This window comes from Schistocerca serialis, chromosome 6, assembly GCF_023864345.2.
Source record: "Schistocerca serialis cubense isolate TAMUIC-IGC-003099 chromosome 6, iqSchSeri2.2, whole genome shotgun sequence".
In the NCBI taxonomy this organism is placed as follows: Eukaryota; Metazoa; Arthropoda; class Insecta; order Orthoptera; family Acrididae; genus Schistocerca; species Schistocerca serialis.
Genome location: NC_064643.1, coordinates 147,636,281 through 147,661,996, shown reverse-complemented (window position 1 = coordinate 147,661,996; position 25,716 = coordinate 147,636,281).

Here is a 25,716-nt window from a genome sequence, read left to right as displayed (position 1 = left end):
TTCTCTCGTCATTTTTGAGAATAATTTGGAAGAATATAAAAATATAAATTAGTAATACAAACTAGCATAGAACCAGAATAACGTGGCTGAACAGTAGGCAACAAAATTTAGATAAAGAAATAATTTTTGACTGACTTAGACAACGATTCAATCATTGCCTAACTTCAGTACAAAAATTAAGTTCGAAGGGTGGTGATATGTAAGGTGTCAGCAAATCCAACACCTTCCATGAAAACCCTGACATGATAAGCAAATCCAGTAGTATGTCACATAGCTCCGAATAAATCGTGACATTAAATTAACCAAAGTAATACGAGTAACGAGTGAGCAAATGGAATATCACAGACTAACACAAGAATGCCTAAATGCATGTCATAGCTTCCCACCGTGAGACAGACGCAGTTCTGAGGGGAGAAGCGAGAACAGAAGCCGAGAGCAGAACCGTGTTAAGCTGGAAGGCCCTATGATAAGGGACGGACGGACACCCACGTCGCCAGCTAGCCGCTACGACGACACCGCCCGCAAGTTTTTAGCGTGAGACTTTTTCGCGTCTCTGTTACGTCAAGACCACCCCCCAGCCAATGTTAAAAGCTAGAGCCCTCCAGAAGAACAGTATAGCTCTTACGATAACACAAAAAGGGCTACACCACTCGCAAGTTTTAGCGTGAGACTTTTACGTGTCTCTGTTACGTTAGGACCACCCCCCAGCCCATGTTAAAAGATAGAGCCCTCCAGAAGAACAGTATAGATCTTACGATAACACAAAAAGGGCTACACCACTCGCAAGTTTTAGCGTGAGACTTTTACGTGTCTCTGTTACGTTAGGACCACCCCCCAGCCCATGTTAAAAGATAGAGCCCTCCAGAAGAACAGTATAGATCTTACGATAACGCTAAAAGGACCACACCAGCTGCAAGTTTTAGCGTGAGACTTTTTCACGTCTCTGTTACGTTGCAAACTTTAAAAACATTGCCCCACCACGAAAAGTATAACGTTTCTCATTGGATAGACATAATTTTTGTAGCTGGAGCTTAAGGTTAACATTGAGACCCTGATTGGTCAGATGAAAACACAGCCACATAGTTTTTTTTAAACCAACTTCGGTAAATTGTAGTAAGGAGAAGTTAGGACAGAGTTACTACCGAGACGGCGAGGTGAGCGGAGCTGTGCTGCCCGCCGCCCCCTGACGAGCACCGACAAGGTAATGAACGCACCCGATGCTGCATAACAGCGCATAAAGCTTCTCTCAGAACTGCAGAAGTCTTATCTGTTACATCCCCTTTTTGCGTAATACTAGTGTCGATTTTCAATTAAAGCTCATGGTGTTCACATTTGCCACTTGAAGTAAAAATCTGAAACGCGATGATTTTTCTGTTGTATAGTTATTGAGAAGCCACATCAGCCACTGTAATTTACGACAAGTTAGATAAGTAATTAAAGATAATTGAGGGTCACTGTAAACCATTTTGATAGTTTTCTCTCTTGTGAAACTTAATTTAAACCTAGATTATAGATGTGATATGGCATAGGTCATCCTTCAATCCATTGTAGAACTTGGAAACCCATTCAGGGAATATTCGTTCACATTTTTGTTGAACACAGTTGGTTTTTACCATCCTGTATTAAAACATTTCCTTTTATCAATAGTGCAATTTATAAACGATGTTTTGTGAGTAGAATAAAATTTCCAATGGTAAACTTAAGTGCTTTTTCGACGTTATTTTACCAGCTAACTAAAAATAGGAAAGCCTTGAACCCCTTCCACTAAATTTAGTTAGTATTAAGATTATTTTACAGGGAGTGCAGTGGAGCTGACGCTGAAATCATTAAGTATTTGGTTATATCATCGCTAGTCTCACTGACCTCTTCTGAATTCTACATGTCATGTGTGGTCTGGCGTCTCCTTACCAGCAACAGGTCCCAGGTTCAAACTAGTCAATTCCCTAAAAAACACGATCAGAGCGTCGTTGCGCGAAAGTGGTAGGGAGACACGATATAGAACAAACAGACACCACGCAGCATGTTTAGAAACGTATATATGAATTTCAATACCTATGCCATGTCTAGATGTGCACTGCAGATTTTTCTAGTAATTTCTTTCACAAGCCAGGATTGACCACGCAAATCTTCAAATACCGCTCGATGAAGAATCTCAAAAAGTGTGTGTAGTAAGTACTCATTTGGGCTTGTTTAAATATTTGCGTTTGCCTTTTGGCAGTGCTTCCGCACCCGCCATTTTCCAACGTTGTTTGGAACAGTTGACTGGACAAGTGCCAAACTGCTCAAGCTATTTGGACGACATTGTAGTAGCAGGTCGTACTCCGGAAGAACATATTCCAAATTTAAGTGCTTTGTTTCGTGTGTTATCTGACGCAAGACTAGACTGGACAAGCTGCAGTATCTTGGTCATGTCAGTAACAGTCAAGGTGTACATCCTTCTGCAGTCGCATTTGTTAGCAATACGCCACTTGCCAGTTCCTTGCAATATCACTGAATTGCAGTCACTTTTAGAGAAAATGAACTACCATATTCGGTTCGTAACGAATGCTGCACAATTGCATCGCTTGCGTGGCAAGAATGTCTCCTTTGTTTGGAGATATGAGTACGAAGTAGCCTTTCAAAGTCTTAAAAATCTATTGCTCAGTGATCGATGCTTAGTTCACTTCGATTCTGAAAAACCAGCTGTATTCCAAGTTGACGCTTCCTCCTACAGAACTGGTGCAGTGCTTTCGCACAGAGTTGATGATAAAGACTGACCTATTGCTTTCGCATCAAAAGTGTGGTCCAAAGCTCAATGTAACTGTTCACTAATTGAGAAAGAGGCATTGGCTATTGTGTATGGTGTCACCAAATTCCACCATTATTTGTACCGCAGAAAATTCTACTTAGTATCGGATCACAAGCCTTTGCAGTCCTTCTTTCATCCAACGAAACAGGTTCCTGTACGAACTGTCCAAAAATGGCAAAGATGGGTTTTGTTGTTGTCTCAATACCAGTACGTCCTTGTGTATCGTCCGACAGCTCAACATGGTAATGCGGGGGCACTTCCACGTCTTTTGATTAGCCTTGACACGGACTTTGACGCTTCTGCTGCATCTTGTTGTCACATCGGTGCTCAGGATTCTGAACTGCTACAGTCATTTCCACTGAACTATAAGAAAATTTCACAGGTCACGGACTATGATCCAGATTTGAACGTTTTGTTCAAATACATTCGCACATCTTGGCCCCACTCATTGAATAGCATAAATTGTACTGCGCCGGTACTTTGCACGTTGGCAAAGCCTCGCTATGTGTTTCATTTTAACCCCTTCCCCTACGTTCTCTTGCAGTTCTCCTCTTTATATGCTGCTTTCCACTTTGCTACTGTTTACGTGCACACTGCCTATATAGACTGTCACCTTTAATTTTAGTCATATTTTTGCACTTGCTGCATTTTAGTGACACTCGTCCGTTGTTGTTTCCGTTCGGGTGCTAAAGACTACACTGTTGAGCGCCCATAACACCACATCCATCCATCCATCGCTGTACAGAAAGGTGTAATTCTTGTACAAAATGACAGTGGGCAGTCCCATGTGTTGATCCCTACAGCTCTGCAAATAGAAGTGTTGTAATTACTTCATCAAGGACACTGTTCGTACGGAACAGTTAGCGCGTCGACACTGTACTTGGCTCAAATAGAACAGATGACGTCGTACTGTCACGCATGTGCTTAAAATCAGTCTGCTCCGCCACAAAAGTTCTCTGCTTGGCCTACGTCGCAATCACCATGGTAACGTGTGCACGCAGACTTTGCGGGTCCCTTTCGGACCAGCCGCTAGTTGATTGTGGTTGCCTCGTATAGCAAGTTTCCTTTGGCTGTGCCCATGAACTCGACAACGTCACGTAACAAAATTCATGTGTTGTCTTCGATTTTTTGCCTACTAAGTTTACCTGAAACAATAGTGAGAGACAACGCCTTCCCTCCTGCCCCCCCCCCCCCCCCCCCCCAGTTCACGTCAAACGAATCTGAGATTTTGTGAACGCTATGGCACACAGCATCTAACTAGTGAACCGTTCCATCCACAGTCAAATGGAGAAGCGGAACGTTTTGTCAGAACATTCAAGCAGCAGATGGCCAAACTTCGCTCCGCACACACCAGGGATCAAGCATTGCAACTGTTTCTCGCCTCGTATCGTTCGCACCCACGAGATGGACATCGCCGGCGGAATTGCTTCACGGCCGCCGCCATCACACACTGTGTAACACCCCACCCATCACTTATCTGGTTTTGGCGTGTGTTCACCTCAGCTAATTGACTAACAGATCAACAGAGAGTGCAAAACTGCCGCAATATCGGATAATGCAAAGAAACTAATAAGGCCCTGTGACTCCTGATTGAACTGTGGTGGCAGTGTTGACATTAATTGATTCAGAATTGATCACTTTTAATTAAAAAAGGGTGCACACTAGATGCAAATGTTGAACATAAAATTAATTAAGAAAGTGACTTGGGATTTCAACTACTTGATTGAAAACAGATGCAGTCGATTAGCACAAATTTATTTTAACTCCCAAACTTCAATCATTACATTACATGACTCTCCTAACAGGCAGTGGTAATAAATTGCATTTATGTGGAGTAAAGCGCGATAAATCAAAATTAATTCCTATCGACTGACCCAGGCGTAACGTGAAGTGGGAGAAGCATTCCACAATACACGTTCCATGAAACTCTTGTGGAAACTTTGCCCATGTGATCCAACAAATTAATCAGTGCCTAACTCAAGCCGGAGCGGGTCCAATATCACCAAATTCAGCGTGGCAGGGCGTCGTCGTTATGCGGACGTCGGCCGGCCTTGTGGTACTGCAAGGCTGCACTCATCTATTCACTCCTAACTATCTTGCTCAGTACATAGCTGCACCAAAACTTTCTATTTCAAAGCTCAATCGTTCTGCTTGCTAAGTCCTAAACTGCAGAGATGCTCACTCTCTCTCAGGCAAGCTGAGTAAAGAACGCCACATCCACACTCTAGGCAAACTGGGAACGGAAGACCTCTACGGAGACTTCTCCCAGTCCACTCTTCGCCTCGGTTTCCCCTCCAGCAAAATCACTTACGCCAATTGCAGCGGAAGTCGCGTTAAATATGCATCGCTTCCCAGTGCCGACCAATCCCTGCTCTGGGAAGTGAATAAATTCCCACAAAATTTCCCTTCCTCTCAACTTCTGCTATTTAGCCCCTCCCAGGCCACCCATCAAGGTTAGCGTCTGCACAAAACATGAATTTTTCCGGAATTCTGATTCCCAGGAGAGTACTTCAAATTCCTTGGACCTACGTTCCCTTCGGAGGCTGGCGTATTTCATTCTGTCGCTCTTCACCTGATTTACTTCAGACTCTGCGGACCGTGAATTCAGCGTGAAGTTGCTATAGTCATGAACACGCACATTTTGGCCTCTGTTGACCACTTCACTGTAGCTCTGCACGGCTTTCTCGCATGTTTCACTGAAAACGGGACGCAGACATTTATCAACAGGTGTACAAGTTTTCCGTCTGCTTCCCAGTACACCAGCATGGGGTCAACCACCCACCCACTGGCACTCAACTTAAAGCAGCTGGAGGCCGTGCCCCGTTACCGCTTTCTCAGAGCTTGAGCCACCCTAATCTGCCTATTGTCGCTTCCCTTCGCCGCTCCCCAGCCAGCCACGGTTAACTCTGAATACTTCCCTGGGATAAACTAGCCTCCAGTAAATCGACTCGTTTCCACAAAGTTTTCATGTCGTGTGAATTACTTTAAAACCGTCACCCGACATTAATTATTCCAATACGTCCATATTATACCCTCTACAAGATGCATTGTGCCTTGTCAGTCATTTTTGTTCAGCCCTACTGTTCGCTCAACGTGAGTTAGGTGATCTTTAATGAGTTCATGTAAGGGGCATAGTTTTTGCCATCTTACAACTGCTTCATTTGCTACACCATCTTCAGCATCCGGCGTCGAAGGAAGACTGCAAGTATCGCTTCGCGCTGCATGATATTGTCTTTTACAGGGTTTTTAGCGGCAGCAAATGATGATCTTTCAGTCTCGCGTCCCCCAGTTTCACGGGTCCAGAGGACAGCGCGGCCGCAGCATCCGCCAGATGGTTCATCACGACACCACGTATGACCCCATGGAGATGCAGCCTTCACCTCCGCCTCCTCTCATCCTGCCAGTGGATCTGGACCCGCCCACACTGCAGCAGTCGCCGCCTTCTTCATCTGGTTCATGGCCGCAGGAGGTGGACGAGTACCCCTCTGGTCGTTTAGTGGGGAACGTTTCCGCCACAGCGCAGGCCGGATGGCGGTGTATGGCCGGAAGCTGGACGTCCCCTGCAGCCACAGCTTCCGGCCCGTCGTGGTGCCCACACTCCTGCATCCCCAGCCGTGCGGGTCCATCGCTAGGGGGGGGGGGGGGGGGAAGGAATGTTCTAGCGTAACCACAAGCGCCGGAACGAAGACGAACGGAAGACAAGAGAAGGCGGTGAGGAAACGTCGGTCAATGGTGTGCCGAATTGGACCGCGCCGCGTCAGGAGCGACATCTGAAAGACGTGAATGTAAGCGCTGCTCCTGCCAGCCTCGGGGACTCTGATCGCCTCAGTGTACTGAGGTTAGTGGAACGTATTTGCAGAGCGTGCTACAAGAACAACTACTTGTGATCCTTATCAGTCACTTGTCTGGACTTTGCCTGTAGCGAGGACAATTGCCGTTGATATGTTACTTGTGACACCGATATATCTCCAAAGTACTGTCAATTGCATTATAGAAATAAAAATACTAATGTTACTTGTTCGAATTATTGTATAGCATTCCGAGGACGCTGCATCCCTTAGGGACTCTATTAGCGACGAGTGGGCAAGATCCCACACTGGATGTATCGCTTTGCCCACGAGGCAAGTGATGGAAGCAAACAATGGAAACATGTGAACTCACCACCACCACACACCGGAAGCGGCTACAAGGGTAGCGGAGTACGTGTGGAATGCACATGGGTTTTTTTTAGGTTAGATACTTCCCTCCCTAGGCCCGACAAGACGCCTCCTGAGACGCGGCAAGGTAGGAGTAGACAAAATGCAACAGGGAGTAACAATATTAATGTGCTAATAGTAAACTGCAGGAGCGTCTACAGAAAGGTCCCAGAACTGCTCTCATTAATAAACGGTCACAACGCCCAAATAGTACTAGGGACAGAAAGTTGGCTGAAACCAGACGTAAACAGTAATGAAATCCTAAACTCAGATTGGAATGTATACCGCAGAGACAGGCTGGACAGTGAAGGGGGAGGCGTGTTTATAGCGACAAGAAGTGCAATAGTATCGAAGGAAATTGACGGAGATCCGAAATGTGAAATGATTTGGGTGAAGGTTACGGTTAAAGCAGGCTCAGACATGGTAATTGGATGTCTCTATAGGCCCCCTGGCTCAGCAGCTGTTGTGGCTGAGCACCTGAAGGATAATTTGGAAAATATTTCGAGTAGCTTTCCCCACCATGTTATAGTTCTGGGTGGAGATTTTAATTTGCCGGATATAGACTGGGAGACTCAGACGTTCATAACGGGTGGCAGGGACAAAGAATCCAGTGAAATTTTTTTAAGTGCTTTATCTGAAAACTACCTTGAGCAGTTAAACAGAGAACCGTCTCGTGGCGATAACATATTAGACCTTCTGGTGACAAACAGACCCGAACTATTTGAAAAAGTTAACGCAGAACAGGGAATCAGCGATCATAAAGCGGTTACGGCATCGATGATTTCAGCCGTAAATAGGAATATTAAAAAGGGTAGGAAGATTTTTCTGTTTAGAAAAAGTGACAAAAAGCAGATTTCAGAGTACCTGTTGGCTCAACACAAAAGTTTTGTCTCAAGTACAGATAGTGTTGAGGATCAGTGGACAAAGTTCAAAACCATCGCACAATATGCGTTAGCTGAGTATGTGCCAAGCAAGATCGTAAGAGATGGAAAAGAGCCACCGTGGTACAACAACCGAGTTAGAAAACTGCTGCGGAAGCAAAGGGAACTTCACAGCAAACATAAACATAGCCAAAGCCTTGCAGACAAACAAAAATTACGCGAAGCGAAATGTAGTGTGAGGAGGGCTATGCGAGAGGCGTTCAATGAATTCGAAAGTAAAGTTCTATGTACTGACTTGGCAGAAAATCCTAAGAAATTTTGGTCTTATGTCAAAGCGGTAGGTGGCTCAAAACAAAATGTCCAGACACTCTGTGACCAAAATGGTACTGAAACAGAGGATGACAGACTAAAGGCCGAAATACTGAATGTCTTTTTCCAAAGTTGTTTCACAGAGGAAGATTGCACTGTAGTTCCTTCTCTAGATTGTCGCACATGTGACAAAATGGTAGATATCGAAATAGACGACAGAGGGATAGAGAAACAATTAAAATCGCTCAAGAGAGGAAAGGCCTCTGGACCTGATGGGATACCAGTTCAATTTTACACAGAGTACGCGGAGGAACTTGCCCCCCTTCTTGCAGCGGTGTACCGTAGGTCTCTAGAAGAGCGTAGCGTTCCAAAGGATTGGAAAAGGTCACAAGTCATCCCCGTTTTCAAGAAGGGACATCGAGCAGATGTGCAGAACTATAGACCTATATCTCTAACGTCGATCAGTTGTAGAATTTTGGAACACGTATTGTGTTCGAGTATAATGACTTTTCTGGAGACAAGAAATCTACTCTGTAGGAATCAGCATGGGTTTCGAAAAAGACGGTCATGTGAAACCCAGCTCGCGCTATTCGTCCACGAGACTCAGAGGGCCATAGACACGGGTTCACAGGTAGATGCCGTGTTCCTTGACTTCCGCAAGGCGTTCGATACAGTTCCCCACAGTCGTTTAATGAACAAAGTAAGAGCATATGGACTATCAGACCAATTGTGTGATTGGATTGAGGAGTTCCTAGATAACAGGACGCACCATGTCATTCTCAATGGAGAGAAGTCTTCCGAAGTAAGAGTGATTTCAGGTGTGCCGCAGGGGAGTGTCATAGGACCGTTGCTATTCACAATATACATAAATGACCTTGTGGATGACATCGGAAGTTCACTGAGGCTTTTTGCGGATGATGCTGTGGTGTATCGAGAGGTTGTAACAATCGAAAATTGTACTGAAATGCAGGAGGATCTGCAGCGAATTGACGCATGGTGCAGGGAATGGCAACTGAATCTCAATGTAGACAAGTGTAATGTGCTGCGAATACACAGAAAGATAGATCCATTATCATTTAGCTACAAAATAGCAGGTCAGCAACTGGAAGCAGTTAATACCATAAATTATCTGGGAGTACGCATTAGGAGTGATTTAAAATGGAATGATCATATAATGTTGATCGTCGGTAAAGCAGATGCCAGACTGAGATTCATTGGAAGAATCCTAAGGAAATGCAATCCGAAAACAAAGGAAGTACGCTTGTTCGCCCACTGCTTGAATACTGCTCAGCAGTGTGGAATCCGTACCAGATAGGGTTGATAGAAGATATAGAGAAGATCCAACGGAGAGCAGCGCGCTTCGTTACAGGATCATTTAGTAATCGCGAAAGCGTTACGGAGATGATAGATAAATTACAGTGGAAGACTCTACAGGAGAGACGCTCAGTAGCTCGGTATGGGCTTTTGTCAAAGTTTCGAGAACATACCTTCACCGAAGAGTCAAGCAGTATATTGCTCCCTCCTACGTATATCTCGCGAAGAGACCATGAGGATAAAATCAGAGAGATTAGAGCCCACACAGAGGCATACCGACAATCCTTCCTTCCACGAACAATACGAGACTGGAATAGAAGGGAGAACCGATAGAGGTACTCAAGGTACCCTCCGCCACACACCGTCAGGGGGCTTGCGGAGTATGGATGTAGATGTAGATGTAGATGTAAAAGGAAACTGTCGCTGGAGAATACTACCGAAAATTTCTGAAGATTTCGCAAACCGTGGCGGGAAGTAATCGAAAGCACAGTTATTGCTCTGCGACAACGCTGCAGCAGGTTATGCATATCAAAGTCCCACATATTACTTTTTAGGCTATCAAATTTTGCGTACATTTCCGTATTCTCTTTACGCAATATCCAGTGGTTTCTTCTTGTTTCCTTGAATAAAGAAACTATTGCGTGACGGACATTTCCAGGCTGACTGAGAGGTGGTTTTCGATGTGGAACAGAGTTCTACAAGCAATGTCTCTGCCAAACCATCCACTGTTTGAAAAAATATTGAAGGCTGCCTTTGTAGCAGAGGACTAACGCCATTACCAGATTTCATGATCAAAACTTTTTCAATTCTTTTGAGGCTATGATAAAAATCTTTTGACTGGTTCCTGTATATCGCATCTCTCACGCCACATATCCAGTACTTAAACTGGACTTTACATACAGGATGAAACATCACAATAAAATCTGAAGGCATTGCTGGCCGCTGGTGGCCGAGCGGTTCTGGCGCTACAGTCTAGAACCGCGCGACCGCTACGGTCGCAGGTTCGAATCCTGCCTCGGGCATGGATGTGTGTGTTGTCCTTAGGTTAGTTAGGTTTAAGTAGTTCTAAGTTCTAGGGGACTTATGACCTTAGCAGTTGAGTCCCATAGTGCTCAGAGCCAATCTGAAGGCATTACAGAAACATGCGCTGAAAAACGGAACATTGTGCCTGGTTATGTTACAATTGAATAATGTCACTTCTGTGGTGTCACCGCCAGACACCACACTTGCTAGGTGGTAGCTTTAAATCGGCCGCGGTCCATTAGTACATGTCGGACCCGCGTGTCGCCACTGTGTGATCGCAGACCGAGCGCCACCACAAGGCAGGTCTCGAGATACGGACTAGCACTCGCCCCAGTTGTACGGACGACGTAGCTAGCGATGCACACTGACGAAGCCTCGCTCATTTGCAGAGCAGATAGCTAGAATAGCCTTCAGCTAAATCAATGGCTACGACCTAGCAAGGCGCCATTAGTAACATTGCATGTATCTAAAGAGTCTCACTTGTATCGCCACAATCTCCAGATGTACCACAAGGATGGATTAAAGTTAAGTATTCCAGAAGCTACGTACTTTTCTTTATAGCATTCATTACGTATCCTGTTTCAGACCTCACGCACCCTGCTTTGGCTTAGCGCGTGCCCTTCGGCTTCCTCCCATTGTGTCTAGGCTGTCTTGTCTAGACACAACAACTTCAGCGTTCATTGTCCTACCACAGGACCCTTGGAAGTTTTACTATGCCTTTCTTTGTCCTATTATTTTCTGAAAGCCGCCGTCACCACACTGATCCAACATCCGCTTTCAGCTAGATCGGAATCATCGTTACCCCTACACCTAGCAACAAACCTATTCGCAGCAGTCAACAACTCCTTCATCTCTTTCACCTGGCGTGGAATCAACTAAATAAACTCAAATGGCCCAATTTTTGTTTACCTTGACGTCCAGAAATTTGTTAACTGGTTACAGCACTCTGGTATGTTTTTCAGACCACGGGTCAACGTGCTGCCAGTTAACTAAGTACGCCGAACAGGATCTTTCTCTATAACCTCTATACAGGCTGTTCTAGACGCTTTGCATCGAACGTCTAGCGGTGATGGATCACGTCATGTAGACAACTTTTGGTGGGCACAAGATGTGTTCGTTGACGCTTCCCAGCGCTGTTAGGCGTCCTTTAGTATTCGCTGCCCTTGGACGACGAGATTCGCCGCAATAGCAGGGTCTCCTAACTGGGAGTGCAGCACACTAACTACACCTGTAAACTGATAGAGAGATTTTCAACAGGAAAACCTTAAGAATGAATGTGTGTATAAAAAGAACAAGGTGTTTTGGAAGCGGATCAGTTACTTTAATTCCGTTGGGCCTACTCCTTTTATATGGAGAAAATCACTGGATTATAGGCAACACACGAGGCGTACACATGGGGCAGAGTGCCTCTGACCCGCCGCCTCAAAGGGGCGAAATTCGTACGAAAGGATGCCTACTTTCACCAGAGAGCATTAGTGATCGTTTTGTCTCTAACAAAGGTTGTCCCCCACACTGTTATCTCTCACCAGTGCAAAGACTTTGAAACAGACTGTATATAAATTGCTCTAAACAAGGTTGGCACCATCTTGATATCTCTAAAGAAGTATAGCCTTAGATTCAAGGAAAGCAGAGAATGAAAGAACAAGCCTCATGAAACAAAACAAAAAATATGCATTACATAAATTTATCGAGGCTGTCTCATTCACATTATTTTTCCTGTCAGGGGATTAGATACGATATCCCTACTTGCTGTGCAACCACTTCCATTCATCTACGAATATGTTCTGTTTTCTTCTAATTTCTATATGTCTGACTTACAATAAAACCTAACCGAGGGATACACTTCGATTTTTATCGGCTTTGAATATGTTCTAGAGTAGAGCAAAATAAGAGACACACATTTCGTTATACGTGCCCATACGGTCATTAAGGGATGAAACAGCATCTTGAAAAAAATTCATTTTAATATTATCGTTGAAACGGCATCAGATACAAAAAAACACTTCACATAAAAGTTCTATAGTTTTTAATGCACGTAACAATGGTGCACCCAGGTTTATCGCAAAAGTCATTTTTTTCGAAATTCCCTCTGCCTGGTGTGTAGAATCAAAGTGCATTCAGAATTTTTTGACCCGCATAATTCTGCATTTCCTAATTATTGTATAGATTTACAAATATGTAACAACAATAATACACAAACAATTTCAAACATAATATAATTAAACATGAAAATGTAACAACTTAAAAAAATACAGCATATGCAAAGAGAAAACGCAAATACAACACAAGATAAATCAAATCAAAAGAACACACACATTATACACGGAAGCGCCAAAAAACTATTATAGGCGTGCGTATGCAAATACGGAGGTATATAAACAGGCAGAACACGGCGGCGCGGTCGGCAACACTTATATAAGACAACAAGTGTCTAGTGGTTACTGCTGCTACAATGGCAGGTTATCAACATTTAAGTGAGTTCCAACGTGGTGTTATAGTCGGCGCACGAGCGATGGGACACACCATCTCCGAGGTAGCGATGAAGTGGCGACTACCTCGTACAACCATTTCACGAGTGTACCGTGAATATCAGGAATCCGGTAAAACATAAAATCTCCGACATCGCCGCGGCCGGAAAAAGATCCTGGAAGAACGGGACCAAAGACGACTGAAGAGAATCGTTAAACGCTGCGAATTTCAATGATGGGCCATCAACAAATGTCAGCGTGCGAACCATGCAACGAAACACCATGAATATGGGCTTTCGGAACCGAAGCCCCCTCGTGTACCCTTGATGACTGCATGACACAAAGCTTTACGCCTCGTCTGGGCCCGTCAACACCGACATTGGACTATTGATGACTGGAAACACGTTGGCTGGTCGGGCGAGTCCAGTTTGAAATTGTATCGAGCAGATGGACGTGTCCGGTATGGAGAAAACCTCATGAATCCATGGATCATGCAAGTCAGCAGGGGACTATTGAAGCTAGTGGAGGCTCTGTCATGATGTGGGGCGTGTGCAGTTGGAGAGGTATGGGACCCCTGATATGTCCAGATACGACTCTGACAGGTGACACGAACGCAAGCATCCTGTCTGATCACCTGTATCCATTCATATCCATTGTACATTCCAATGGACTTGGGCTATTGCAGCAAGACAGCACAACCCACCAAACGTCCAGAATTGCTACAGAGTGGCTGCAGGAACGTTCTTCTGAAGTTAAACACTTCCGCTGGCCAAAAACTCCCTAGACATGAATATTATCGAGAATATCTGGGACGCCTTGCAACGTGCTGTTCAGAAATCTCCACCCTCTCGTACTCTTGTGGATTTATAGACAGCCCTGCATAACCCAACATCACAATTGACATCGAAGGAGGCACATATCGTGCGCGCGTACAGCGATATAAAGATATTTCGAGGTTATTTCTGACAAATATGACTTTGGAATACCACTTCATCATATCTGACTGATTTGACAATAACGACGCTATATGTTTTGGTTTTAGTTAGATGTCGAAATGAAAAAAAAAACAGTCGGGAGGAGAGGACATCGAAAAAAATGGTTTTTTTGCAAATCTGGGAGACCGTTGTAATGTACATTAAAACGCTAGAAGTTTTTTATTTCAGTTTTTTTTCATATCTGTTACCCTTTCAACGGTATTCATCTAGAAATATTAAACTCAGTTTTTTTTTCAAGGTGTTGCTTCGCCATGTTAATTTCCGTACAGACACTTAAAAAAATAACATGTCTCAAAATGAATAAAAATTACATATTTCGTGGTACCTATATTGGCTATAATTTGCGAAACCAAGATAGTAAAATAATGGAAAACGTTTTAGCGAAATATGTGTACCGCATTTTCAATAGCTTTTTCACTATGTCGATATACATTTCCAAGTCACAGTTTCATCGTTAGTACTTCAGTTACGATGTGCACAGGTGTTTTTGGTATGTCGACATCGCAATGAAGGTACATATCAACTGAAAGTTTGGAGATGAAACTGTGAATTGGAAATGCAAGTTCACGTAGTGAAAGTATAACGTATTCGTGCCAAAAATTACTCTAAATGTTATCAAAAAACGTGCAAATTTGCTGTCTCAGAGGATTTCATTTATTTAACCTAATATGTAAAAATAAATATTTGATTGTTTGTTTTGGTTCTTCTTCTATGCGTTCCTTTTGTAACAAATTAATATCTCACTATGTCAGAGATCAAGCCGGAATCGGTATCTCTGAAAATATTTATCAACGCTTCTATGATTTCGCGTTTCGCATTTTTCGAAATAATTGAGACATGTCAAGTCTCCTCCTTATTACGCATTTGTCTCAAGACTAGTTTCGTATAAGTGTGCATTTCTGTATTCTCCGCAGTTTTGGTTGTAATAATGTCACCTAAGTTCATATTCCTCTACTAATGACGAATGCAGAGTGAGTCTTTCAGCTGTTTAACTACGTTGGGAAGCGAGTGGTTTGGTGACGTGTGGACTGCGCTCAATCAGCGAGCTATCATATACACATTTGCATTTTTACAAGTCGAACTTTGTAATCTAAATTTCGATTGCTCTTTCTGTGTAATGCAAATCGTTTGTTGCATTGTACGTCATGTTATCAAGATCCGCAGTCACCCAGCTTTCCAGCTCCTCAATGAGGGCTCTGCACGTGACTAAAAGAAATCACAAAGTAGCAGGTTATGGAACCGTCTTCGGCCAAGTAGTAGCCTTAACAGACGTTAACGATAGTATTCTGATTATCAATGTTTCTTAATATGCTCCTGCTGTGGTCATTGTGAAGCGTTCCACCTGCGAACAGTAAACTTTCGGGGGATTTAAGTTCAGTCATTTTATTAGACACATCTATTCTTTGAGGGATACATTACGCAGTATCATTCATCCAATTGAAATGATGCTTAGGAGAGACTTTGTCCGCATACCCGCAGAAGTTCCTGTGGGGGTAGGAACGTATGGAACAATTTTAATCAAATTTTGTATATGTGTGACACATTAATTGTATAAAAGCATTGTGGGGATAATACATCCCAAGCAGGCCCACGGCTGAGAAAACGTGACATGTAAAAATATTCGATAAAGACCGATGCTAGTATGGAATCAATAGTCCTAGGGGTCGCTAGACATATTGGTGACAGCCACGATAACGTTTCATCACTAGAGTTGCAGGTAGGGGAGAGGGGGGGGGGGGTGAAAAGACAGTAGCATATCAACATTTCTCCGTAGCGTGTGAATAAATTTCTACCAAAATTGTTCACATGGTTCAAATGGCTCTAAGCAATATCGGACTTAACATCTGAGGTCATCAGTCCCCTAGACACAGAACTGCTTAAACCTAACTAACCTAAGGATATCACACACATCCATACCCGAAGCAGGATTCGAACCTGCGACCGTAGCAGCCGCGTGGTTCCGCTCGGCCGCAGCGGCCGGCACCAAAATTGTCACACATATCACTTCCTGTCTGCAAAAAATTTACTGTGCAAGTAAGACATCCACAGAACCCCTATGGCTGCGGGGTGACATAAAGTTGTGACGTAAAAGCGTAACTCAGGACCGCCTGGAGCAATTTAGAACAAATTTGGTATATTCATGACTCAGTATTTCCATAATAAATGGCTGGTTCAAATGGCTCTGAGCACTATGCGACTTAACTATTGAGGTCATCAGTCGCCTAGAACTTAGAACTAAGTAAACCTAACTAACCTAAGGACATCACACACATCCATGCCCGAGGCAGGATTCGAACCTGCGACCGTAGCGGTCGCGCGGTTGCAGACTGAAGCGCCTAGAACAGCTCGGCCACTCCGGCCGGCTGTAATTAGTTGCCTTAGAGTATTTGAAAAGAACGAAGCACCATCCGTCGCTCATTTGTGTTGTTCAGTGCATCAGTAACATTGTAAACTCTCGTCGCAAGTTTTCTAAAGGCCTCGTCGCTACTGCTGTGGTCGCGGAGTTGCTACTGTTGTTACGGTAGGCCGAGTTTGTGAGTTCATGAAACGGCTTCTGGTGCAGTACACCGCTAAGAAAGTTTCTCCCTGGCACTATTGCACAGCTATGCCCCAGGGTCAGGTAACAGGATAGGAGTACGAAGGTACTACAACACTTCAACAAATTAGTACCAAAGTCGCAAAGTTAAAAGAATGAGTTAAAATGTTTTCTGATCTTTGTGACTTGTTGAATAATATAGTCTACAACACTGCTTGTAAACATAACACAAAAAGGCCCTCATTGGCTATGCGCAAATAATCGTAGGTAAACTTCACAGTACATAGCAAATGCAACTTGCAACTGTCTGTTCACTTGTAAGAGTTCACCGCGTGTGGCGCTGGTGGAATTCACCCAAGTGGCGAGTCTCTGTCGCACTGGTACCAACTTACGTCTATGCGCCTGTGGTGCTTTTACCCTGGCTGTGTCTTGTTCGGACGACACAGCACATGCCACACAACTCAGCAGCAGAGACACATTTAACGTCTTCTCTAGGGCAGGATGGTGTAAAACAGTGGAGAAATTGCTAAAGATATGGATAATTTATGAGTAGAGATATGTGTGAAACAAATTAGAATGAAATCTATACCTTCAGCTGCTGATGGGCGTTGATGTATATCAACGGGTACAGGTGAAAATGTGTGACCCGAAAGGTACTCGAACCCGGGATCTCCTGCTTACATGGCAGACACTCTATCCATCTGGACTCGCATTCGGGAGGACGACGGTTCAATACCGCGTCCGGCCTTCCTAGTTTAGGTTTTCCGTGATTTCCCTAAATCGTTCCAGGCAAATGCCGGGATGGTTCATCTGAGCCACCGAGGACACAGAGGATAGTGCGACTGCAGGAACTATGTCGAGCACGCCTCCCGCGAGACCCACATTCTCACCTTGTATGTCCACACACCACATTCGTGGTGTCCCACCCAAACACACTCATTACTCGTGGAAGACATTCTTACCGAGCCCGTAAGAGTTCGGGGAATGTGTGTGCATCCGCACAGAAGAAGGTCATAGCCGGTATTGCCACAACTATATACTTAGTCTATATGGATATGGTGACTGTTCTTTCGGACCTGTCCGAAAGAATAGACAAGAACTTCCACAATTTCTTTCGAATTTTATTTAATGCACACTAAATCATTGCCTTTCATTTAGTTTGTACATGTAAATGAGTCTACTTTGCACGTGGGCACCCAGTTAGGAAAAAAAAGCATTGCGACGCATACTGGAAACAGCTATAGATTTTTTTTTTTACAGTCAAACAGAATGCAAGTGTAACAAGACTGTGGTAAAAGACAAGAGTAATAAATTAACTACGACAAGGCCAGTGATGTGGGACGCCTTCCTATCGTGAGGCTGTTACTTTTTCAGAAGACACTGCTGCGTAATATGAGTATACTGGGAAGCCGATTGCCCGGTCCGTTACGTGCAGTCCTCTTTGTTCCACCAGCATCTCAGTCCAGGGCACGGAATTCCGAGAGCCCCTGGCGGACCAGGTCGGTGGCCCTGTTCATCACGACGTCGACTGCTCGCCGGCCGCCATTGTACTCGCTGCTCGCCGCCATCAAAGCATTGTGCCCCGGCAGACCGGCCGCCTGCCACAAACACGAAACCTGCGCCGCGCACAATAGCCACATTGTGCCCCAACTATCCGGCCGCTGCTCCGTGTGGAAATACGTTTTTCATACGCATATGTTTCTCGTCGGAGGATCGTGTAGATGCGAGCCGACTGGCTGCTGGTTGGGAGAAGTGAGGGGCCTTGTTTGTCGCTCAGACGCAGGATTACTGTAACCTAGAGGATGTAGTCGACTCTCATCACTGTGAAAGTTACGGACTCTTACCCACTTACTTCCATATGTCGAAATACAAGACAAAGAACTAAACAGTATTTGGTTACATCAGCTGTCGTAAAGGTGTGGAGCCCGTAATATCATGTTACAAGTGCGTCGAACAAAATACAATTTAAGACAAAATAAAAATAAAACGACAAGCGCCAAGAAATTATCCGACGGGGACGGAAAACAATAGATATGATGTACCGCCAAAGATAAACAAATGATCACAATTTCAGAAAAAGTAGATCATTTACTCGAAGGCACAAGCTTCACAACTTGGGCAAGAGAGTATCGCATTGGTCCACCTCTGGAATTTAAGCTGGCATATAGAGATGGGGCCCCTCCATGCCCGCACCAACGTCGTGACCAAACCAAAAGTTCTACTGTCACCTCCGTCAACATGTTAGTTATCTAGTAAGTGGATCACAGGATGCTGGGCTGTGATGTTATCCGTGCGTCTGGGTAAGACTACGCATTAACACGGTCCATCAGGTGATAGATTGTCGACGAAACGCGAGCGAGGGTAGCGATTTGAAGAGCAGAGGGAAAAAAGTGTCATGGCTCGTGACGAGGGAAAAAAAACCTCTGTGACAGTGGGTTGGGTAGTAAGAGCAGTAGTGGCTTACTAGCTGCGATATTTCATGCAAGGTTGGGTTTGTTAATGTTGGTATCATGCATCATCACCGTGGCAGGCGATGGTGATGTATCCCGGGTTGCTGCAGCCGCTCCATTCCTGAAACAATCAGGATCGTTATATATTAGTGGGAGATCGGCCATAGATCATTTCACTGTGTGTGTGGGGGGGGGGGGGGAGGAGGAGGGGGGTATAGCTTGTCTACATGTAGTGTACAGTACGGCTTCCCTGCGTGGTGCCAGTTTTTCGGCAAGTGTGTTCCAACCGGATATCCAGTAATGGTGGCTGATAAACAGGGGCTCACCTGTACCGTTGTGTTTGCGTGTACTTGGCCATAGATGTTAGGTCCCTGCAAGTATGTTTTTTTGGTCTATTATGTTTCCATCTATGGTTGTGGTCGTAGTTCCCCACATTCAGAATGAACGGGTTCTGCGAATGTCTGGAGTTTCTGTATAGTGTTGTGGTGAGTTTGTGGATTACCTCCGTGAGAGTATCAAGTCTGTATTCCCGGTAAAGATCCACGATGCGTGTGTATCGTGGAGCATTGCTTATGATTTTGAGTACTTTGTTTTGTATGATCTGCAGACGACGCAGGCGTGTGGGCGCAGCGTATCCGTAGACAGGGGCTGCGCACGTCATCAGGGGTCTAATAAGTGTCATGTACACGGACCTCGACATCCGTCTGTTCAGTGTGCTATGCCTGTTGAGCATAGGGTAGAGCTCTTTGAGCCTCGCGCTTCCTCTGTTGGTCTTGTGTTGTATGTGGTCCCCCCAGAGTAATTTCCGGTCCAGCCAGACACCAAGCTATTTGACTTTCTCACAGAAACGTATTGGGCGTGCATGTAGTGTTATTGGTCTGCAGTCTCGGTTTCTGCGCAGTTGCTTCTGTCTTCGAGTGAACAGAACGGGTTCGCACTTGTCGCCGTTTACTCTAACATGCCATTTCTCAAACCAAGGCTCAGCCACTGTGAGTGCGATCTGTAATCGTGACGTAATGTTTGATTGTTTCCAATCTTGGGCGAGGATGGCTGTGTCATCCGCGTAGAATGCCATCGTTGTGTTGTGTGTGGTTGGGAGATCGTTTATGTAGAGGTTAAACAGTAGGGGCCCTAGGATGCTTCCTTGAGGTACTCCAGCATATATACTGTGTAGTGTTGATTGTTTTCCCTGCTGGCAGTTATTCGGCTTGGCACTGAGGGTGAGGCGATTGAAATGTGTGTGTGTGTGAAATCTTATTGGACTTGACTGCTAAGGTCATCAGTCCTTAAGCTTACACACCACTTAACCTAAATTATCCTAAGGACAAACACACACACCCATGCTCGAGGGAGGTCTCGAACCTCCGCCGGGATTATCTGCACAGTCCATGACTGCAGCACCTGAGACCGCTCGGCTAAACCCACGCGGCTGAGGCGATTGTTATTTGTTCATGGTTCTGAGGGAGATAACCAACATCTGATCATGATTTTAAGGGAGATTTAATAGCAATAAATTTCAGCTGCACAGTTACATCGCGTTTTCTTGGAATAGGTGATACAGACAAAGGTTCACGTTTGTTCTACGCAAGCATTTCAGTATCTACATCTACTGCATCTATGCATGTTTGTTTGGTTTACGCAGTATGTGATTTGAGAATATTATTTCACCAAACGCTTGTCTTCCTGAAGCAGTTTGGACATAGAATTACGCTTCCTGTAATTTACATTTGCATATCTGCACAGTAGGCAGTGAGGTTCTTCACACCTATTTTATGAAAATACGATGAAGACTTGAACAGACTGTGGACAACTTAGGCTGCCTCATTAGCCTCTTCAGTGAAGCCCATAGGCTTTTTTATTATTACCTTTCCAGGATCAAAATACGCTGCAACTGGAGGGAACATCTTTTGTCTTCGTTGTTGCAGGCATCGGCTGTTTGTTTTAAAGTGGGTCTTCCAAGTCATCAGTGAAGTTCTGAAAACTTTCTGGAGCGAAAACCTTTTTCGCAAGAGGTGGTCAATAATGGAGCCGCGGGGACATGTACGAAAGAACAGACACCACATGCAGAGTGATCCACGAAGATATGCAAATATTTTAATATGTCGTTCTACAAGTAAAATTAAAGAAAAAAGTTCATATAAACATAGGTCCGCAAATGTTTAGTTACGGAGTTGCGACTAATAAAAGATTTTGCCTGAATTTTAGCAACTTCGTTAATATGAAGCCATCGCAAAACTGTACGACGATAGAGTAAAGCACGATTTCCATTTATTTTGTTGTTATTGGTCTCGTGAATCTAATAAAACATGTCCCAGATGTGTATCTGCAGTAGTTTTCCGGAAGGTATGAAAAGCTTTTTGAGAAAATGTCGCTATTTAGGCAATTTTGAAGCTATAGCTACGAAAATTGGTATTTGGTTTCTCAGTCAGAAATAACAAAATAAAAGTTTTACCATTTTTGGAAATCCAACTATTAAAAGGGTAAAGTACTGGGTGAAATTTTTGTATAAACAAATCATTATTTAACTATTACTGAAGCATTTTAAAGCTGCAACGATGAAAATTGATATTTGACTTCTCGCTTAGAAGTAGAACATAGCGTGTTTAATTGTTTTTGGAAATTCGATCCCTATGGTGTGGAAATATAGGATGAAAGTGTTTATGGAAATATTTCATTACGAAACCATTTTTGCCGGTAAAACTACGAAAATTTGTGTTTGGCTTTTCTCTTAGAAAAAAGAAAAATAAATTTTCATTGTTTTTGGGGGTGAGATTTTCTAAGAAAATATTTGGTTACATTAAAACATTTCAAAGCTAAGTCTATGAAAACCGGTATTCCACTTCTCGGTTAGAAACAAAGAAATGTATTTTAGAGGATGAAACTATCGATGGAAATATGACCACACGAACTCAAAAGGCAGGATTAACGAAACTGCCCGACTCCAGTTATCAGAATCACTTTCTGGTTAGTACATTCGGAAAAGACCTTGTTTCCAGAGCCTTATTTTGGGAGAAAATTTAGAAAGTGTTGCAATTTTTGAGCTACATAAAAATTCGATTAAAGAGAAACAGAAAAAAACAGTCTAGACCATACAATTTACGCTAGCGAAGCAGAGGGTCCTAAGATAGTTACGTAATAGACTGTATCTAAAAATGAGATCTTCTGTTATTCTGGCGGCGGATTGAATTGTTACCCATCCGGGAGTTTAACTTTCTTTTGTAAAATAGTCTGTTGAGCTGAGAGATACTTGATAATTTCTGATTTCACCTTCCAAACGTTTGTAGTACAGTGGGAGCTACGACTACACACCGGGCAGGTCAGAAGTAATACCGGAATTTATTTGCAGATAGATGTTTGACACAGAAAATTGAATCGGGTGGGAGCAGCTATGCCGCCAGATTGCTCAATTGTAGGAATCGTTGTTTCTGCTACTCATTAGTTGGCATTCTTACTAGAAATAAATTGCCTCTGGTCGGATCTTCTGATAAGGAGAAATCTTCAGACAATACCGTTGACGACAGGACGAACTTCACAGTTTACTTGGAGTAGAGCGTGTGGTCATGGAAAGACCGTGCCACTAGTTGCCTTCAAGACGTCGAAGGTTTACATACCAATCGTCGGTGCCTAATTAACTGAAATAAATCCATTTGAAATTAGGTGTAATTCTCCGAAACGCGTATTTAAAAGAATAATGTATTTTCAATTGAAGACAATCGCCGCGGAAAAACGGGCTAATCCTCAAATGCAAAAGATTAGAGATAAGTGTTACCATCTGTTGCTTATATTTAGAGGAGAGACCAATGTCAATTTAGGGGTGAGACCAATGTCAATCTTCACAGTTCCCGTACCCAGCAACAGATGGCAACAGTTATCTCTAAGTTTTTACATTTGAGGATTAGCACGATTTTCAGCGCATGTCTTCAACTGAACTTCATTGTGATCAGCGACAGAAGACTTTGCTTTTACTTTCGCTTCTTTCGATGTATTTTCTTGACTTTTCCGTAAGTTAATATCATGTCAACCAATTACCACTATTAAGGGGAGACGGGAGGCAATTTTTATCCCCAATCTGCCAATGCTATTTTACCCTTTGAATAGGTACACTTTTCAAAAGAACTGTAAGTGACAAAACAATGAAATTTTTACTGTATATATATAACATGTATGCCTCAATTTACAAGTAAAATGAACATAATACCTCTTATGGTTTTGAAGAAAAAAATTTATTTTTTCACTAGTAAAATTTAACTTTTTTTGTACATTAATTATTATAAAACAGTTTCTGGTTGTTTGGTGGTTCTCAACTTACTCGTAATAACGTATTACCATCTGCAGTACAAATTGACCAAATTTCCTGTTTCTAACCCCATTGGTTTATGAAATAATGGTACCTGAAAGTAAAAAAAATGTAGTTTTGAGAAAAATCCATTTAAAGTTTAATATTGCAATTCTAGTATAGTTATTGATGAGAGTTAGTGGTAAGTACTTCTCATCAATTTTCCTGCACCATGCTGAGCATCATCAGAATCATACTGATCTTCTTTTCTTCTCTTAGTCCTCCTTCTTTTCTGTCTGGCTTCTTTTGTGCATTTTAAATTAGCAATATCTGCTTTGCGGGTTCTCTCTTTATCTATTTTCACCAAAGATTTAGCAATATTTCCACTAGATTTTATGCCCAATAATTCCAAAACATCCAGTTTTCTAATTACACCATCATTGAAGCATAAAGTAGCATCATAAACACCAAATTTGAGGGTTGTAAGCTGAACAAATATAGTTTTCGGTAACCGGTTCCAGATGACAGAATTCACACATTCATTTAAATTTTCGATTTTCCCATGAAGACATGAAATAATATACAAGGAGTAAAAGAATGCTGTGCATTATGTAAGATGGCACAGAGTGTCCGGAAAACCATCATATCTCACGAAAAAATTGTCGAATTTATATAAAACAAAAACTGTTTCACGCAGGAAAGACCAGGCATTTCAAATATGCTGAAATCTAAAAATCGAATTTTTGAAGCCCACTTGCCTTCCGTTTCCCCTTAATAATAACTGCTCATCTAATTATTTCATGTTTAACATAGTAATGACAATGAAAGAGTTTCATTTACAATACACCGTAGATAGCCTCCGGCGTAACTTCCAACAATCATGTGACTAGAGGTACTAGTGCAGCAGAATTTCATTCAAACACAACGGATCAATATCAGTTACAGTTTAGTTTTTTTTCCGATCTTAGACGTTCTCTACTTTCAGAGCATTACATTAACGTTCCACGATACCACAACAAAACTTGGATGGAGCACACTTGATGAAGTTTTATGAAAGTGAGGTTTTGTGTAGAAAATCAAAAAGCAGCTAAAGAAAAAGTGTGTTCTTAAAAGCGAAAAAGCGTGAATAGTGAGAGTGAAATTAAGCTTTCTTTCGATTACGACCTCTGTTATAGTCCGATCCACGAACTATGGCGGATCGCGCAGCTGGAGACACGGACGAGGATTGTACTGTTGCCGGTTCCAAGCGACGGTTACGGTGAGCCCACACAAGTGCTCAGGAGTTGAAGAAAGCGTGTATATTCCAAATAATGGCCCTCGCTTACTTGTGCAGAAATAGTCGCTTACCACAATTGTCAGCCGCGACAACTAGAAACAAATTGCTAAGATCACATTTAATGCTCACATTCGTTACGACATTCACGGCAAAGCGCCGAGAGCAATACTGAACGGTCATTGGTTGTCGGAGAATACGTGACGTGGATACTCAGAACAAGCCTCGCGACTCCAAAACCCTAAATCCTCAATACCTTTAAAACTGAGCAACAAACATCAATACCGCCGATGATCCTTTGTCCAACACTCCCTTCAATTTCACTACTTTTAAGGAGAGGGAAGAACTAAAAACGATTGTTTTATGAGAACTGTTGGAGAAGAAGGCATCCAGACGAACAGGTGATCAAATACAGTTTCGGAGAATTATTTTGCCATTAAGAGTGACTTAAACGTTGTGCCTCATTTCACGCACCGCACTAACAGCAGAAAAATTTACCCTTTATTCAACCTTTGTAATTTCTTGTCAGATAAAAGAAATCGCTTTATTACACGTGTTATAGGTTCCACAGCCAGATATTCCTTGAGAGATATATTAAATTCCTCCTCTGTCGCATTTATCGGAAAACTTTCATTTATTTACTCCAAATTTACAGATTGTAAATTGTGTGTAGATATCACGAATCAGAAACATCCTTCCATATTTGCATTGTTATCAGTAAATATATAGTTGGATATAAAAGACGGACAGAGCAACTAATCTTCGAATCATTGCCATCGTTGAAGTTCTGTCTGATCGACTTGAGAGAGCCCATCAAGAAACAATACCAGTTGATCTCCATTTGATTATTCTTATTCTGACAAGACTCCACTACGGCAAAAAAATTCACTGATTTAAAAGGAATTTCGTGGGAACAAAATCGTTGCATTTCGCATATGGTTCAAAATGGATCAAATGGCTCTGAGCACTATGTGACTTAACATCTGAGGTCATCAGTCGCCTAGAACTTAGAACTACTTAAACCTAACCTACCTAAGGACATCACACGCATCCATGCCCGAGGCAGGATTCGAACCTGCGACCACAGCGGTCGCGCGGTTCCAGACTGAAGCGCCTAGAACCACGCGACCACACCGGCCGGCCTTTCTTCGCATATGGGGGAGAGAATAGGTGAAACTCTTCAAAGTCGAACAGAAGATATCTTGTA